Source organism: Myotis nattereri (genome assembly GCF_964212035.1).
Source record: "Myotis nattereri genome assembly, chromosome: 5".
In the NCBI taxonomy this organism is placed as follows: domain Eukaryota; kingdom Metazoa; phylum Chordata; class Mammalia; order Chiroptera; family Vespertilionidae; genus Myotis; species Myotis nattereri.
In genome coordinates, this window is record NC_138080.1 from 56296113 (window position 1) to 56312847 (window position 16735).

The 16735-nt window shown below is 35.5% G+C and overlaps 1 long non-coding RNA gene across 1 annotated transcript in view; it reads right to left on the minus strand.

Moving 5' to 3' along the window:
- Positions 1 to 8215: 8215 nt before the first annotated feature.
- LOC308519038 overlaps positions 8216 to 16735 on the minus strand; it is a 180364-nt gene continuing 171844 nt past the window's right edge. The window contains exons 4-5 of the long non-coding RNA XR_013995977.1: positions 10181 to 10358; positions 8216 to 8324 (exon numbers count right to left, since the gene is read on the minus strand). This is a non-coding gene — a long non-coding RNA (uncharacterized lncRNA). The remainder of the gene's footprint in view (positions 8325 to 10180; positions 10359 to 16735) is intronic.

Below are 16735 nucleotides of genomic sequence, written 5' to 3' on the forward strand. Positions count from 1 at the left end.
TTTTATTGTGGGAGAATGTGAGTACCTCATTTACCTGCACAGCCATCTTGCCACCATCTCCCCCCACCCCTCTGTGATCTTATCTTAAGCCCAGAGCTGTTTTAATGACATTATTCTAGAATGTTTTCTTTCCACATGATGATGGAGAAGCTAATAAGAAAAAATGGTGCCAGGTACCACAACAGTAATAGAACTTTGCTATTTTCTGGGGATTTGTTTTTTACCTTTTATTTTTAATGCAGTGTGCTGGATGTCTCTATAATTTTGTTCAGATGACTGTAGAACGTGGGAAAGCTGTTGCTTTTTCATACATAACATACTACTATTGGTCTTTATATATAATTTGAATTTTTGGAAACTTTATTTATTCTGTCAACTTTGGAAAAACTATCCCAATTGTACCATGTTGGGTTAGCATTATACAGAAACTAGCAGCCACATTGGTCTGGAAACATTCAACATAATTTTCCCCCATTTGTACAGGGGTAATGCACTGTATTAAATATGTAAGGTCTTAATCTACATGGATTTGATTACAGAAACTAATGAAGTATTCTCTAAATCATGAAAAAAAAGCAGGACAACGGTTTTTAAAAAAAGTGGAGAATCAAAAGCATGATAGGTTTACTGTCTCTTGACCACCAACCCATTTATCAATATCTCCCAGGACAAATGACTATGGGAGCCTAGAAAAGTTTGAATTTTCCCATAAAGAAAACATTCAGCTGAAACTGGTTTGGCTCAGTGGATAGAGCGTCGGCCTGCGGACTGAAGGGTCCCGGGTTCGATTCCGGTCAAGGGCATGTACCTGGGTTGCGGGCACATCCCCAGCGGGAGATGTGCAGGAGGCAGCTGATCGATGTTTCTCTCTCATCGATGTTTCTAACTTTCTATCTCTCTCCCTTCCTCTCTGTGAAAAATCAATAAAATATATTTTAAAAAAAAAAAGAAAACATTCAGTTTTCCACATCAAAACAAGTAAAAGTTTTGAAGCAGAGTATATAGTAAAAATGAGTAGAAGTATAGTGGGTTTTATATTTAAATGATGCACTTAACTGGTAGTCTTTTTTAAGAGCCTGTTGTCAAGTGTACTTATATATTGTTCCGCCTCATTCAAATCAATAAATACTTTGAGTTGTTAATCCTTCTTATTGGCAAGTTCAGTCCTAACAGGAATCATTCATTATTATCGTAGACATTTGTCACTCTCCTAGGACTTCCTATATATGGGAAGTCCCACATCTTATGACTCTTGATAAGAGATAAGCTGGATTCCCTTTAGAGAAGTATATTGTCTCATCCTCCTCCAGACATTATTCTAGCTGTTGGGAAATAGTAGAAACCTTTGGTAAAATATACATTTGCCAGAAAATAGGATATAATAATATCACAAAATGTAGAGTCTAATTTTAATTTCTCTTAAAGATGTTTCCAATATCAAGGGTCCATTTTGTAAAGTATATGATTGTTTCACCACAGTGCTATACACATGAAACTAATACAAGGTAATATTGAATGAAAACAGTAATTTAAAAAAATTAAAGATCTTCTCAGGATAACATAGGCTCCCCCAAGCAAAGTGAATCATAAGGTGCAATAATTTGTATCCACTACAAAAGGGCATAATACATGAACCATTTAACTTTAGAAGAGAAAATATAACCATTTTTGAATATCCTATCTGAGATATATTAAAGGTAACTCCCCAGAGGAAAAAAGGCATCAGCTGACCAGGCTCTATTGGAACTACCTCCACTAATTTGCTCTTATACCTAGGAAATCCAAAGGTTAAATTGGTTGCCAGCCCCCATAGGAGAATCACAGCTATTAGCTTTTCCTCAAGTGTCTATGTTTGTTTTGAATAATATGCCCTTGTCTCTGGTAACTTTTTACAACTAAGCATGTGACCATGGGACCTATAACTTCACATTATGAATTTGATATATTTACCCACTTGTCTATAAAGTCAGCTGTGCCCCAAAGTTCTGCATCATCAAATGGAAATGGATTATTAGAACTAGACCTGATTAGGTTCTGAAGACTCAAGTGAATTTGGAGCCACATTACTACCCCTTCATCTATTCTTGCCTAAGGTATCATGGAGAGCCACCTATGGTCAATTGACTGAAAAGAGGAAAAGATTTCCTGGATTTCAGATGGCCCTGCACAAAATACAAGCACAGTCAAAATTTAGCTTTCCATCCTTGAAACTCTGGTACAGTTGATTTGATTATCTCAGTAACCAAGGCAGGAATGCTTATATCAGAAAAAACAACAATAGAATCTTAAGTTGACATATTTGTACCACCTGCCCAACTCGGACTCCTCACACTGCCATGAAGTGAACAAGCAATAAGGGGATTATGGTGTTGACTTTTGAGATTGATTCTGACTATGAAGAGGAATTAGAATCTCTGCTACACAATTAGGAAAGTAAGAAACATTGATGGCACTCGAAATATGTCCTGGGATGCTTCCTGGTATGACTTGTTTATTGGTAAAATTCATTGGGAGACCACAGAATCTGTGTAGGAAAGACAGCCAAAGGTTTAGATTCCTCAAGAATGAAGGTTTGGGACACTACACCAGATAAAGAACCTTCAACATTTGAGGTGTTGGTAAAATTTCTTTTAAAGATACATGAAATGAGCAATAGAAGAGGAAAGTCATAACTACCAACTTCAACCTCATAACCAGTTAGAAAAAGAGGACTGTAACAGCTTCTTGTGTTTTCTTTATTTCTGGTGTTTATATATTTGTCTCTTCTTCCCTACTCTTTCCTCCCCTCTATTTTGTATAGGGTATGTTGGTGCTGAGTAACTTTTCAGTTTGGCCCATAGTATTATAATGGATTGTAAATCAACCAGGAAAAAACGAATTTGTCAAAAGCAGTAATAAATGAGACTTTGTGTTATTCCCTTTTTGGGGAGGAGATGAATGCATTTTTGATACATGAAGGTTAGCTGCATTAAGTTAAAGGGAGAATTTTTGTAACTATTGGAAGGAGAATTTAAGTGGATGTTACATGTGTCAACATGAATTTCAGTGGACATCTGGCACCCTTTTTCACTTCTCAGTATCTAAACCTGCTTCTCAATGAGAGACCCAACCTATCTCCTAGTAGAGAAAGTAAAATTGCTAAGTTCTTGTTCTTTCCTTTCTCCCTGGGAGGACATGTGCCTGTGGCAAAGGCTCTATCAGTCATCCCCAAACTCAGGAGGCAGTGGCAGAAAGAAGCAGAGACCAAGAATCCTCCCTGGCAATCCTGGCAGTTAAAACAGGAAGAGTTCCTGGTGGCGGCTGAGCCAGAGAAACCAGCAAGTGTTGCTAGTGTGTGGATCAGAATTAAAGGTTTTGAGGTAGATAGTGTCTATGGTGTTATTTGGATGTTTTCCATAGAGACTTCATATTTTGTTTGGATCTTCAGAGTTGTTGTTTTGTTTTTTGTGTTGTTTTTGGGGGTTTTTTTTGCAGGCTCTACTTTTATTTTTTTAAATAAACTTGCTATTGTTGATAATATTGCAGATATATCCCCTTTCCCACCCTTTACCCCCATCCTCCCAGCCCCTATTCACCCCCATGTCTTCACACCCCTATTTCCTGTGTCCATGGGCTGTGCCTATAAGTATAAGTTCTTTGGTTTATCTCTTCTAGTCCCCCGACCCCCACATTGAGGTATGCCAGTCTGTTCCATGCTTCCACGCTTCAGGTCTTATTTTGTTGGTCAATTCATTGTGAGTTTTTAACTTTTTATTTTGAAGTAATTTTATATCGAATCCTTTTTACTAAATCTTTTTTTTTTGTTTAAATCTGCAAGAAAAATTTTATTTTAAATCAACAAGAAAAAGCAGAAATTTTATGCTTACAATTAAGAGTCTTGACTGTACAGCTATATAGTTTATTATAGGTTGGTAATTATGAATAACTATACATTAATAAAATATCTAAAGTTTGGTGGTGGGTTCAAGTGAATTGTATTTATACCACAGAATGCTAGTCATCATTTTTTTAAAATGATGTTATATTTTAAAATTTAACAACATACAAAAGTGTTCATGATGGAGTGGCAAACGGTGTTGCAAGCTGAGTGCTGGGTCACAAATTTGTTTTTATATATTCTTTAAAACATATTATCATCTATTTTTATCTATCTACTTATCTATCTGTCTATCATCTATCTTTCTATCCATATATCTAGATATCTATCATCTATCTATTCCTGTTATTTATCCATTATTGTATAACAAATTACCCCCAAACTGCTCTAACTGTTTTTTATTTTTTAAAAAATATATTTTATTGATTTTTTACAGAGAGGGAGAGGAATAGAGAGTTAGAAACATCGATGAGAGAGAAACATCGATCAGCTGCCTCCTGCACACCCCTTACTAGGTATGTGCCCGCAACCAAGGTACATACCCCTAACCAGAATCGAAGCCGGGACCCTTCAGTCCGCAGGCTGAGGCTCTATCCACTGAGCCAAACCGGTTTAGGGCTGCTCTAGCTGGTTTTGATCAGTGGTTAGAGCATCAGCCCATGGTCTGGAGGATCTTGGGTTCAATTCCAGTCAAGGGCATGTACCTCAGTTATAGGCTCAATCCCTGGCCCCAGTCGGGGTGCATGCGAGAGGCAACCAATTGATGTGTCTCTCTCACATCAAAGTTTCTTTCTGTCTGTCTCTCCCCGTCCCTTCCACACTCTCTAAAAATCAATGGGAAATATATCCTTAGGTGAGGATTAACAAAAAAAATAAATAAATAATTTACACCAAAACTTAGCAGTTTAAAACAACTGTCATCTTTATTCTCTCCCAGTTTTTTTGAGTCAAGAATCTGGGAGTAGCTTAGCTGGGTGGCTCTAGTTCAGTGTCTCTCATGAGGTTGCAGTCAAGCTATTGGCCATGGCCTCAGTCTCTAAAGACTCGACTGGGATTGAAGGATCCTCTTCTAAGCTCAGGAGAAACTTTATTTCCTGACCTTATGGACCTGTCCATAGGACTGTTCACAACCTTCCTTCCTACTGAGAGAGTGGAGAGAGAGGCAGGGAGGGAGAGAAAAAGAGAGCATGCACACTTATGGTAGATGTGTAATCTTTTAAATCTAATATTAGGAGTGACCGAGTAACACTAGAAACAAGTCACCAAGTCCAGCCCACATTCAAGGGGAGGGTAATTAAGCGCCACCTCTTGAATGGAGGTTCTGTATACACATATTTAAAACCACCATGTACACAAAACATATACAAATAAAAGTATTTAAATATATATAAAATATTTCATAATAAATGCATCAAATTGCATGGTATATAAAATATCATTTATATTATAAAATTTATGCCATAATTATTCATGTGTGTGTGTAACCAAATACTGCCTGTGTCAATTCTCCTAACAACTTCTAATGAATTAAAACAGGGCTGAAGCACCCCCTGGGAATAGATTTATTGTGTCTACAATTGAGTTGCACACATATACAGACATAATTCTCAGATTCTGGGAGGTGTAGGAATAAATAGCACAAAGGCCAGATTTCAGGGATGAACTGTTGGGTTCCTAAAAAGGATCCTAAGGAGAGAAGGAACTCAGTAAAACAAACAGGATTGAGGTCCCAGGTGATGGGAGAAAAAAGTAGGTTGGGTACTAGAGCATAGCAGCTGGCACTGAACCCACCCACCATGTTCTCTGGAGCAGTGTGACCTCCCAGGTCCCTCATTTCAATATGCCTTCTACCAATATATGAATGAGCAGCAAAAGTGAAGTTGATTTGCATTCTAATGTGAGGAGTGACCATAATGAAGAGGGTGGGCACAGGAGAAAGCTTCACAGAAGACAGGGTGGTCTAGAGCTAGTACAAATTTTGTTTTTATACTATTTACCTCATTTCTATCTAAAGTCTGTTTGAAAGATTCAGAGTGGATAGGTAACAAAAAGTTAATATTATTGTGACTTTATTTTTACTAATTGATATCTTCTAAATTTTTGTAATTAATATATATTTTATATTAATAAATCCAGTTTTTCAATACTTCTTCAAATATTAAAAAGATTAAAATATAATAGAAAGTGAAACTAGTATATAAAACTATATATAGTAGGAACCCCATTCATTGTTAAATGCAGATGTATTTTAAGACAAAGTGTTAATGAAATTAAATACACATATACATAATAGGCATAACTATTTTCTTGTATCTATATCTATCTGTATCTATTTAGGAAGATAAAACCTAGAAGGAAACATAGTAAAATGTAGGTAGATGTTTTTCTGTGAGATTTCAAATTGTGTTTTTATCTCCTTTGTACTTTTCTGTATTTGCCAATTTTCTATAATGAGTACTTATTGCTTTTATAATCAAATAAAACCCCATTATTTTAAATAGTTTAAAAGAGAAATGTTATTATTCTTTCATGAAATGAAATAACATGTAACTATTAATATTTCATTTCCAAAGAAATTTAATGACCTGATTAAATGCTTATGATGTAAGTACAAAGAGTTAAAAAGTACTGCATAAGCAATGTGAAATCAAACACATATATATAAATATACAGGAATTTGAATAGGACCCTTCCTGTTGTCTTAGACCTTCGAATTTTGGCTGAAGCCCCAAAGCTGAGAACAATGAGTTATAAATAACAGTACATTCTAAAGAGAGATGCTGGACCTATCCAGGGAGGATTTAGTGAAGGGAGCAGAGCTGGTCCAACAACTTTCAACCCCCACCATGGCTTCTAACCTACTTAAGAGAAGTCTAAAGTTCAAAAGTTGATTAAAGAGCACCTTTAATAGAGAAGAGTGATCAAACTCACAAGGAGTGGAGTGCTATTTTCCGCTTCCCTGTTCCTTCCTTTCCAAGCCCTTCCTCAAATGCTCCAAAAGAAACACCCATATTAAGGATAGGATATCTATAAGATAGAGATGCAGTCACTCGTGTGTCCCAACCCTGTAGAATGGCAGTCCTCACTGCTGCACAGGACTGAAATACAGTGAGAGTTCTTAGCAGAGACTGATGGGTGTGTCTTGGGATCTGGGGAGACTAGAGCCTGTTTTTCAATCTCAAAGCAGGCAGGCTGGTCACTGAGTTGAGTTTGCAAGATAAGGACACAGGACAGTTATAAAGAGCAGTTTGTAATTCAACCATTTTGCAAGGCAAGGATGCAAACGTCTCCTGAGGGCTAAGTGGTGTGATGGATGTGACCCACTCAAGAGGGACAGTAGGAGGCAGTGAGGTGTTCTGGTCAGGAGCTTTTGGTTCAATTAAAAAGGACATCTTAAGTCACAGAGATGTCTGCATGAGGAAACATTGCAGAGAAGACGTTAAAGTGTGTGTGTGTGTGTGTGTGTGTGTGTGTGTGTGTGTGTAGAGGAATAGATATATGGTTGATAATGAATGCATAGAGACTGATAAAGCTATATTGGTGTTGACACACAGATATCCACACCCTCAAAAAAATAATTATAAAGCAACATACCAAAAGTTAAACAATGGTTATCTAAAGAGATGAAAATGATATAATTTCTTTATCTTTTTTCCCCCTGTATTTTGCATTAATACTATGTATTAGGTACAGGGAGTTACCTAAAAAATTTCGAGGAGACATTTTACTGTTCTACTAAAGCCCGCTAGACAGAAATCTTCGTAATGATAGGGATCATTATTATCTTATTCTCCATTGTATTCCTAGAACAGTATGTGGTACAAAATAGGTTTTCAATAAATACATACTGAACTCATTAATGAATTAATTCATTAATTCATTAATTAAGTTCAAACACCTACTTTAAAATTAAAGTGGAAGAAGTGCTTTTCTCCCATGCTACCAGTAACATCTTTCTGTGCCTATTAATTAAAAGCAGAGATTGTCAAAAAAGGATGCCAAATATAATCTGAACCTAAGTGGTATAGTGAACACAGGCCACAGATATTTTTTAACACTTTTTAACAATCAAACTACCTATATAGAAGCACTGATAATTATTAAACAGACATCATTCTTAATAAGAAAAATAATTTTTGCAAAGATAGTTTTTGCATTATAATATTTGTATCTCAATTTATTTAATTTTCTGATTTTATTCTGATATTGACTGATTTGGCTTTTCAAATTGTATTTCACCCAGTTCCAGAAATGGAGCTTTCTAACCACATTCTATCCCAAAAGTTTACTTTTACTGTTCTTATGTTGATCAGTATATTTAATTACCATACTCCTTACCTCCCCTCATGTTTCCATCCATAGAGACTCTCTCGTTGATCTGTGGCTCCTGAGAAGGCTTTCTCTTCCAGAGAAAGGAAGTACCGAATGTAGTAGAAAGAGCTGTGGACTGAGAGCCAGAAAGTTACCCTTGATGTGCCAGAAATTAAACATTAATAAATTTACCCAGACATGCATTTCTTTTTGCTAAGCTTTTGGTTTCCTCCACTTCATTGACATCCTTCCATAGTGGACCTCCTTCTACCTTAGGATTTTATAGTAGAAGTTGGTGCTGCCTTTCTGGCTGCAGTTTCCACAAATGCTGACATTTCAACAGTGAGCTGATATTTAGATCTTCCTGAATCAACAGCCTTTTCACTTGTGGTCTCAGTCTGCATTCCACATACTAATCTGTTCCCTGACATGTTATAGACCCACTGCAAACTGGAAGAGCTCTTAATTGAGTTAGAAAAGGGAATATCAGTTCAGGTTTCATAAATGGAATCAATATAAAGTTGCTAGTGAAAATATAATTGGTACACGTTTCATCAGTTTGTTTTCTCCATAAAATAAGAAATGTTTTGCCTTTCTTGAACATCATCTGACCTAAAACATTTCCTGTTAGAGAATACCACATTACCTTTTTGTAAAGTTCTTTACCTCTTTTTTAGTGTAAATTATAAAGGTCTTAATAGTTTCACTGGGCATTATTGCCTACATTAAATTTGCATTTTTTTCCTCAGGTTAAACTTTGACTTTATGGGACATTAATGGTGTCAAAAAATGAGAGTTATCATTCTTAATCATGTGCCAAATATCTCCTTCCACCAAATAGTAAAAATGTGATAGGAATTCCATATGCCAACAAATAAGTTGCAGGATTTCTTGTGCAGGGCTCATTGAAGTTTCTCATTGCTAACCCAATAAAAACATCACAAATAATAAATTAAGGGTATTTGTTCTTTTAGGAGAATTTTTTACAGCTAGCAGGATAAGAAACATTCTTAAAATAGCTCCTGTACTAATCTTCATCACTTATTTTTTTCTTTAATTTTTAAGCTCTTTGAAATTATCTCAAAAGAAATAAATAAAAAGGTACTATCTTACCCCAATCTTCACTAACTTTGAATGGTATTTATATCTAAACAAATTAGAATCAATATATCTCAGTAAAACCACTGTTTGCATATTGTGCATACACATGTAACAATAGCTAAAATTTTATGCTGCTTTTACTCCTGAGAAAATTATTTCACATGTATACTTAGTTTCTAATGATCAATCAGACTTTTCTTAAAATGGCTAAATGGACTGCTGTATGATTTACAAATAGATATAACAAGATTCAGGAACAGCTGAAAACAAGAAAGAATTTGTAGAAGGAAATAACTCTAAACTAGAAAGAAAGAATTAAAACTTTCTAATGTACAAAACAAACAGACTAAGATTTTAGACATTTGAATAATTAGCTTTAAATTACAACATGCCTGTTAAAAGTGACCCAGCAGATCTGAAAAAGAATTAAATGTTCTAGAAATTAAAAAACAAACAAAAAAACACACACTCATTTATTTAAGTTTAAGAATACAAGTAATGTGTTTGTGAGCAGATCGAACACATCTGGTGAGAAAATGAAGAACTGGAAGATGGGTCAGAAGAAAATATCTACAATGCAATATGAAGAAATAAAGAAATAGGGGAAAAGCAAAAGGAAAGTCAAGAGAGATTGAGGATAGGGTTAGCATGTCTAACATATTTTCTATTAAAGCCCCAGAAAGATAGGAGAGAAAGAAAATGAAGTAATGACAGTATTTGGGAAGATAATGGCTGAAAAGATTCCTGAAATAATTAGAGACATCAATCCACAGATTTAAGAAGCCTAATACATCCCTATCAGAAGAAATACTGATTATAATAAAGTAGTGAAACACCAAAGACAAAGAGATGGTGTTTAAAAAGCCAGAGAAAAAAAGAGAGATTTCTTGCCTGGTCCATGTTGCTCAGTTAATGAGTGTCATCCTATTCACCGGAAGTCGCCGGTTTGATTCCCAGGCAGGGCATATGCCTGAGTTGCTTCCTCAATCCCCAGTAGGAGGCATGCAGGAGGCAACTGATCAATGTTTCTTAATCATCAATGTTTCTGTCTCCTTCTCCTTTCCACTCTCTAAAATCAATAAAAACATTTTTAAGAGAGATTTCTTTCAATGGAGCAACAGACTTACATTTGATTTCACAACATTTTAAAATAAACTAAAAGACAGTGTAATGATACTTTCAATTGGCTGAAAACAAGTGACTGTCAATCTAGAATTCTATATTCGGAGAAAATATATTTTTAAAGGGAGGAGTAATGGCATTTTTTTTTTTATATAAACATAAGCTGTCAATGTTTGCCACTAGTGGATCCTCACTAGTAAAATTTTAGAGGATATCTTTCAGGCAGAAGGAAAGTGATCCCAAATGGAAAGTCCAAGGTAAGAAAATGAATAAACTACAAAGAAATTAGTGTTTGAGTAAATCTAAATAAACTTTGACTATATAAGACCAATAATTGTAATAATGTATTTTGCAGCATAAAAATATAATTAAATATCTAGCAAAATAACATAAATTAAAAGGAGAGCAAATGGAATGAAAGATTTTTAAGATTTGCATTGTCTAGGAGATGGTAAAGTTATTGTTTGACATTAGACTTGGATGTAATTTCTAGAGAAAACACTAAAAGAAAAGAAACATAATATACAACTTCCAAATTAGTAGATGGAATACTAGAATTTTAAAATACCCTAAAATTTAAAGAATGAAGAGGAAAGAACAATTTTCAATGTTAGCAATTCCATTAAATCTAAATGTACTACATGTTCCAGTTAAAGGTCAAAACAATTTTACATTTTAAAAATTTCAAAGAAAGCATAAGTAAAGATATATCATAAAACACCAAAACAAAGTTCGTTATCTCTCCTTTCCTCCTAGGATCTCTGACTTTTAAAAAGTGAACATATGCTATACAAATAAAAAAGCAGGAATATATGGAAGATTTTAATAAAATGAACAAAAAATTGGAGGATTTCTCCTTCTGACCCAGTACTATCTGTTTCAAATTTTAAAATCAGCATATTTTATTCTTAAAATGTAATACTTGTTTAATTAAAAGAGCTACCATTTCCCTGGCCAGTTTGGCTTAGTAGATAGAGCGTCAGCCTGCAGACTGAAGGGTCCTGGGTTCAATTCTGATCAAGGGCACGTTACCTTGGTTGCAGTCTTGGTCCAGCGCATATGGGAGAGAACTAATCGATGTTTCTCTCTGTCTTTCCTCCTCCCTTCCACTCTCTCTAACAATCAATGGAAAAAATATCCTTGGGTGAGGATCAACAAAAACAAATAAATAACAAAAAAAGAGTTATCAGCAACTACTCTAGAACATAGTTCCTGACAACCCTTTTTTTTTGTTCCAGCAAACTTTTAGCTCCTTCCTCTATCGAGCACATCAGAAATGTTTTCATTCACACTTTACAAGTTCAGGAGCAGGCGCTAAGACCCTCTATGCCAAATATAAAGGCTAGCCAGCACCATCAGGGATGGCAGTGGCAAAGCTTGAGGGGCACAAGAATAGGAGAACAAGTCAGGTCTGTGGAGTTTAGATGGGACTTACTTAAGTAAGACCTAAACCCAGGCAAATCTCATGAATACTTGTCAACATCCCTGTAAATTTCTGGAATTTTTGAGAAAAGAAACTCAAGGGAAAGGAACTTCTGGTTTAAGCAAATGCATATTAGGATTTATCAAGATTTGGCTAAATATGTAAATGAGTTGACATCTGTGCTCACCAGCTGGTAGTGCCATCACCAACTTCCCTAGAATGTATTTGGAGATATCCCAAATTACAAAATTTAAAACTATGGAATGAAAATGAAGCTCAGTCTGCTTGAGCAATTAAGGTGAAATATGCTTGCAATTGGGATAAAATGCTTGCAATAGTAAATTAATGCATATTAAGTGTGATTTTTATTATTTTTTTTCTTAAGGCATATTCTCCTTATATCCTTTCACCTCCAAGCTTGAGCAAAGAGGCTGATGTCTGAAAAGCCAAAGCACAGTTTAGGACTATGGAGTCAGAGTGAGGAGCAGGAACTCCAGTAGAGGGGCAAAAAGCGACATGAGACATTGAGGATAATATATATACTTTCAAGTGCTTACAACACATGGCAAAGCGTGGCTGGAAAGAAATAGAGCTAAGAACATGGAAATAATAGCCTAGTGCAGTTTACAAACTGGACTTTGCTAAGCCATTTGGTTGTTGTAAGAGAACCACTGTAGCAAATGAGAGTGGTCCCCACCCTCATTTCAACCAGAGAGATAGTCTGTCTACATGGGATTTCATTTAACAAAACTTGCACTGTTGTTTAAAGTAATTATTTTAAACTTTCAAAACATCTGTAACATGTACATAGGATAGATAATTTTTAAATTGCCCCAACAACTGTGAAACCTTAATAAAATTGCACTGAACCCTCACCGTCACTATTATTTTAATACCCTAGAAAATGTAATCCCCCATAACCTTGATCTCAAAAAAGGTTGAGTCTCTTACTATGTGCTAGAGCCCTGACAAGTACTTTGCATGCATAATTGCAGCCGGTACTCACAATAGCTGTGGATATCAATACCATTTTTATACTCACTTTATAGATAAGAAATTTAGGCTTAGAGTGTTTTCAAAATTATCTAAAGTAAAAAAATAAAAAAGTAATTGTCAGTGTCAGAAACAAAGTCAAGTCTCTGCCCTTTCAAAGCCCACGTTTTTAACAAAGTCACCATACTTAAAAGCTGTTAATAGTTGGCTTATCACATTTAAAGCTTCTAGGCTATATAATTCCATAATCCATTCTGTAATTTTTACCAGATCATGAACATAAATCTCACAGAAAGAATAGCAATATTCTGGTCAAAGGCACATACCTCAGTTTCAGGCTCCTCCCCAGCCCAGGCCTTAGTCAGGGCTCATGCAGGAGGCAGCCAATCAATGTGTTTCTCTCACATCGATATTTCTCTCTGTCTTTCCCTCTCTCTTCCACTCTAAAAATCAGTGGAAAAATATCCTCGGGTGAGGATTAAAAATATATATATAGGAGCCAATAAAAATAAAAATATTCAGCAACATTCTAAATTGTTTATTAATATGACTAATTTTTTTTAAGATTACTATGTCATTATGTATGTAACTATTTTCCTTCAGATCAAGAGTTTTATCTTTTTGCACTTTTCAAAAACTCCAACTAACAATTTGGGGGGTGGGGGGCATGGTCCAAAAAAAAGGAAGAAAATACCAAAGGAAAACCCAGCAGGAAACTTGTACACTGTGTTTTATTGTCTTCAGAGGGAAAAGGGAGGGTCTTCCAAAATGCAAATATTGGTGCAGCTTTGTGACTCATCCCTTTATCCCCCACATACAGCACCTGGTGTATTGTTTTGCATATGTACATAATCAATATTTAAATGAATGGATGGAAGCATATGAAGCTCAGAGTTCCAAAATGCTGTATTTCAATTTCCCCCTCTAATCTAACACCATACACTAACTATATTTTTTTAAACTTGATCACATTGAAATTAAAAAATAGGGTTTGGGCCTATAGAGCATATATTCCTTAATATTTTGAGGTTTAATATATCAGATATATCTCTTTAGGTGAGTGTGTTTGCTTAAGTCACTATGATTTTGCTTATAATGCTGTTCTAGGTATCTATAGCAAACTACCCAGAACTTTGTGGCTTAAAAAAAAAACATTTTATTGTTTTCTTCTGTTCTGATTCTGGAGGTTGACTATTTGTAACGTGGGGTTTCTTATGTGGTTGCATTGGCCACTGAGACTAGATTTATATGAAATCTTGACAGGGCTGGACATCCAAGATGGCTCATTCTCCTGGCTGGCCATTGATGATGGCTACCAACTGGGCTCTCCTGGAAGAAGATGGCTCATTCTCCTGGCTGGCCATTGATGATGGCTACCAACTGGGCTCAGCTGGAGCTCCTACACACACTGCTCCATGTGGCTCAGATTTTACACAGCAAGGCAGATAAATTTTGAGAGGAAACATCACAAAAGATCCTAGTTCTTTAAAAAGAAAAAAAAGTATATATATATACTTTTATATATATATATATATATATATATATATATATATATATATATATGCCCAGTGCATGAAATTTGTGCATTCAGGGGGTTCCCTCAGCCCAGCCTGTGCCCTCTTGCAGTCTGGGAGCCCTCAGGGGATGTCTGCGCCCGGCTTAAACCGGCAGTCGGACATCCTTAGTGCTGTTGCGGAGGTGGGAGAGGCTCCTGCCACTGCCGCTGTGCTTGCCAGCTGTGAGCCTGGCTTCTGGCTGAGCAACACTCCCCTTGTGGAAGTATACTGACCACCAGGGGACAGCTCCTGTGTTGAGCATCTGCCCCTTGGTGGTCAGTGCCCATCATAGTGACCGGTTGTTCCACCATTTGATTTGCATATTAGCCTTTTATTATTTATATATGAGTGTGTTTGTGTGTGTGTGTGTGTGTGTGTGTGTGTGTGTGTGTGTTTATTGATTTTAGAGAGAGGGGAAGAAAATGGGAGAGAGGAAGAGAGAAATATCGATTACGAAACTCCACACATACCCTACCTAGGATCTAGAAGAAACCTGTGCATGTGCCCTGACCAGAAATCTAACTGGCTACCTTTCAGTGCATAGGAAGACTAGTCAACCAATTGTGCACGGGACAATGACTCAACCAACTGAACCACACTGGCCAAGGCATCCTATTTATTCTGATTGACAATCTTACACACCTTATGAAAAGGAAAATATAGTCCTCCCACTTCTCCTGGATCTTAGTGGAAAAACGTAAAGAATGGCTTGCTTTGCTTTGTTAATGTATTCAACAATTAACAATTAGGAGAAAAGGCCACTTTTTATTGCCCACAATTTGTCAGGACCTATTTGTTTTGCATATTAATTTAGTCTTCATAGAATCCAAAAAAGGTAGATATGATTAACTCCATTTTGCAAATAAGAAACTGAAGTTCTTTGAGGTTTAGACACTTACTCAAGTTGGGATATGTATTTTTTTTTTCTTACAATAGCTTGTCTCATAAGGCAAAGTGAATGTATGTATGTGTGTGTGTGTGATGCATATATACTATACGTATAATATACATATTTTGTATAATAAATATATACATAGTATATATATGTGTGTGTGTGTGTGTGTGTGTATGTATATGGAGAGAGTCAGAGTGTGTGTGTATACACACACACACACACACACACACACATCTGAAGCAAAGTCTCCATAAAGGAGAAAGTTCAACAACAATATATACCAATATAAGGGAGGGAGAAAATTGAAAAGGAAAGTATATTGATACGCCACTGGTCCACCTTATATATGAAAACTGAAAAAAAAGTATCTATATTCTATTCACATAGATACCCTAACAGCATTGCTTCACTTTCAGTGATCTGGGAAATAGATCAAATTGGTGAAGACATTAAACACATTTCTTTATAGGCACATATTTGATGATGTGGTCATCTTAAACTTCTATCAAATACACCAAAAGAATACTATAGGTAACATTGCTTTATATTATTTGCCTTTATGACTAAGTCTTAATCTACACTAGTCAAATAAGTCAGTGAATAAATCTCAAGTAAGATTTGCACAATTTTTTTTTCTAGCTGAGTAAGGCTTAGAGCAATACTTTCACCTTTCTATATTTCTTATTGTAGAGCTTTCAGCAAAAGTCTAAAACCAAAGACCAATGCACAGAGTCAGAGTTGGAAAGATAGATATACAGAGTGGTTTATAGCTGTGAGTACATGAAATACAGAGATTATTCTTAAATTATTATTTATCAATATTTTATATAAACCTACTTTTGCTTTACCCTGTATTGTGCTATTTAAATATTAGCATAGATGCACTCTTGAATATGAAGCATTAAAATTTAAGTTGTTTATTGCTCAGATTTAATTTAATATCACACAAGACAAATCAACCTTTACTTATTCTGGTAAAGTAGTGCTGAATCAATTGTAGCCACTGCCTGCTAACAGAGAAAAAAGGAAAGGGGAAAAATGTAGCAGCAATAATTTATGCACGTCTGAAGAACAAAGAATATTTAAAATATTTATGAAACAGTTTTTTTTTTTAATTTCTTGTGATTATAACCTAAAATATGCAAGTCTCGTAGGTCTTTGCTTTGATGGACCAATATCTTTTAGAATAGACGATGATGGCTAAAGTGGCAACCAAGGACAAATAATCCTATTTTGTTTTGAACAATCTGTCTCAACGGCAATGTTATGTTTAGTAAATATTCTTTTTTAAATATAGGATTGTTTTTCCACATACCTAATCCATAGTCACATCTGCAATGCCTGACATGAAATAAGGACTCTAGATATATTAGGGATGAATTAAATGTGTCCTCATCTACACTATAGGGAAGTCTATATGAAACCATGTTCAAGATTTCCTTCCAATTTCTAGATGC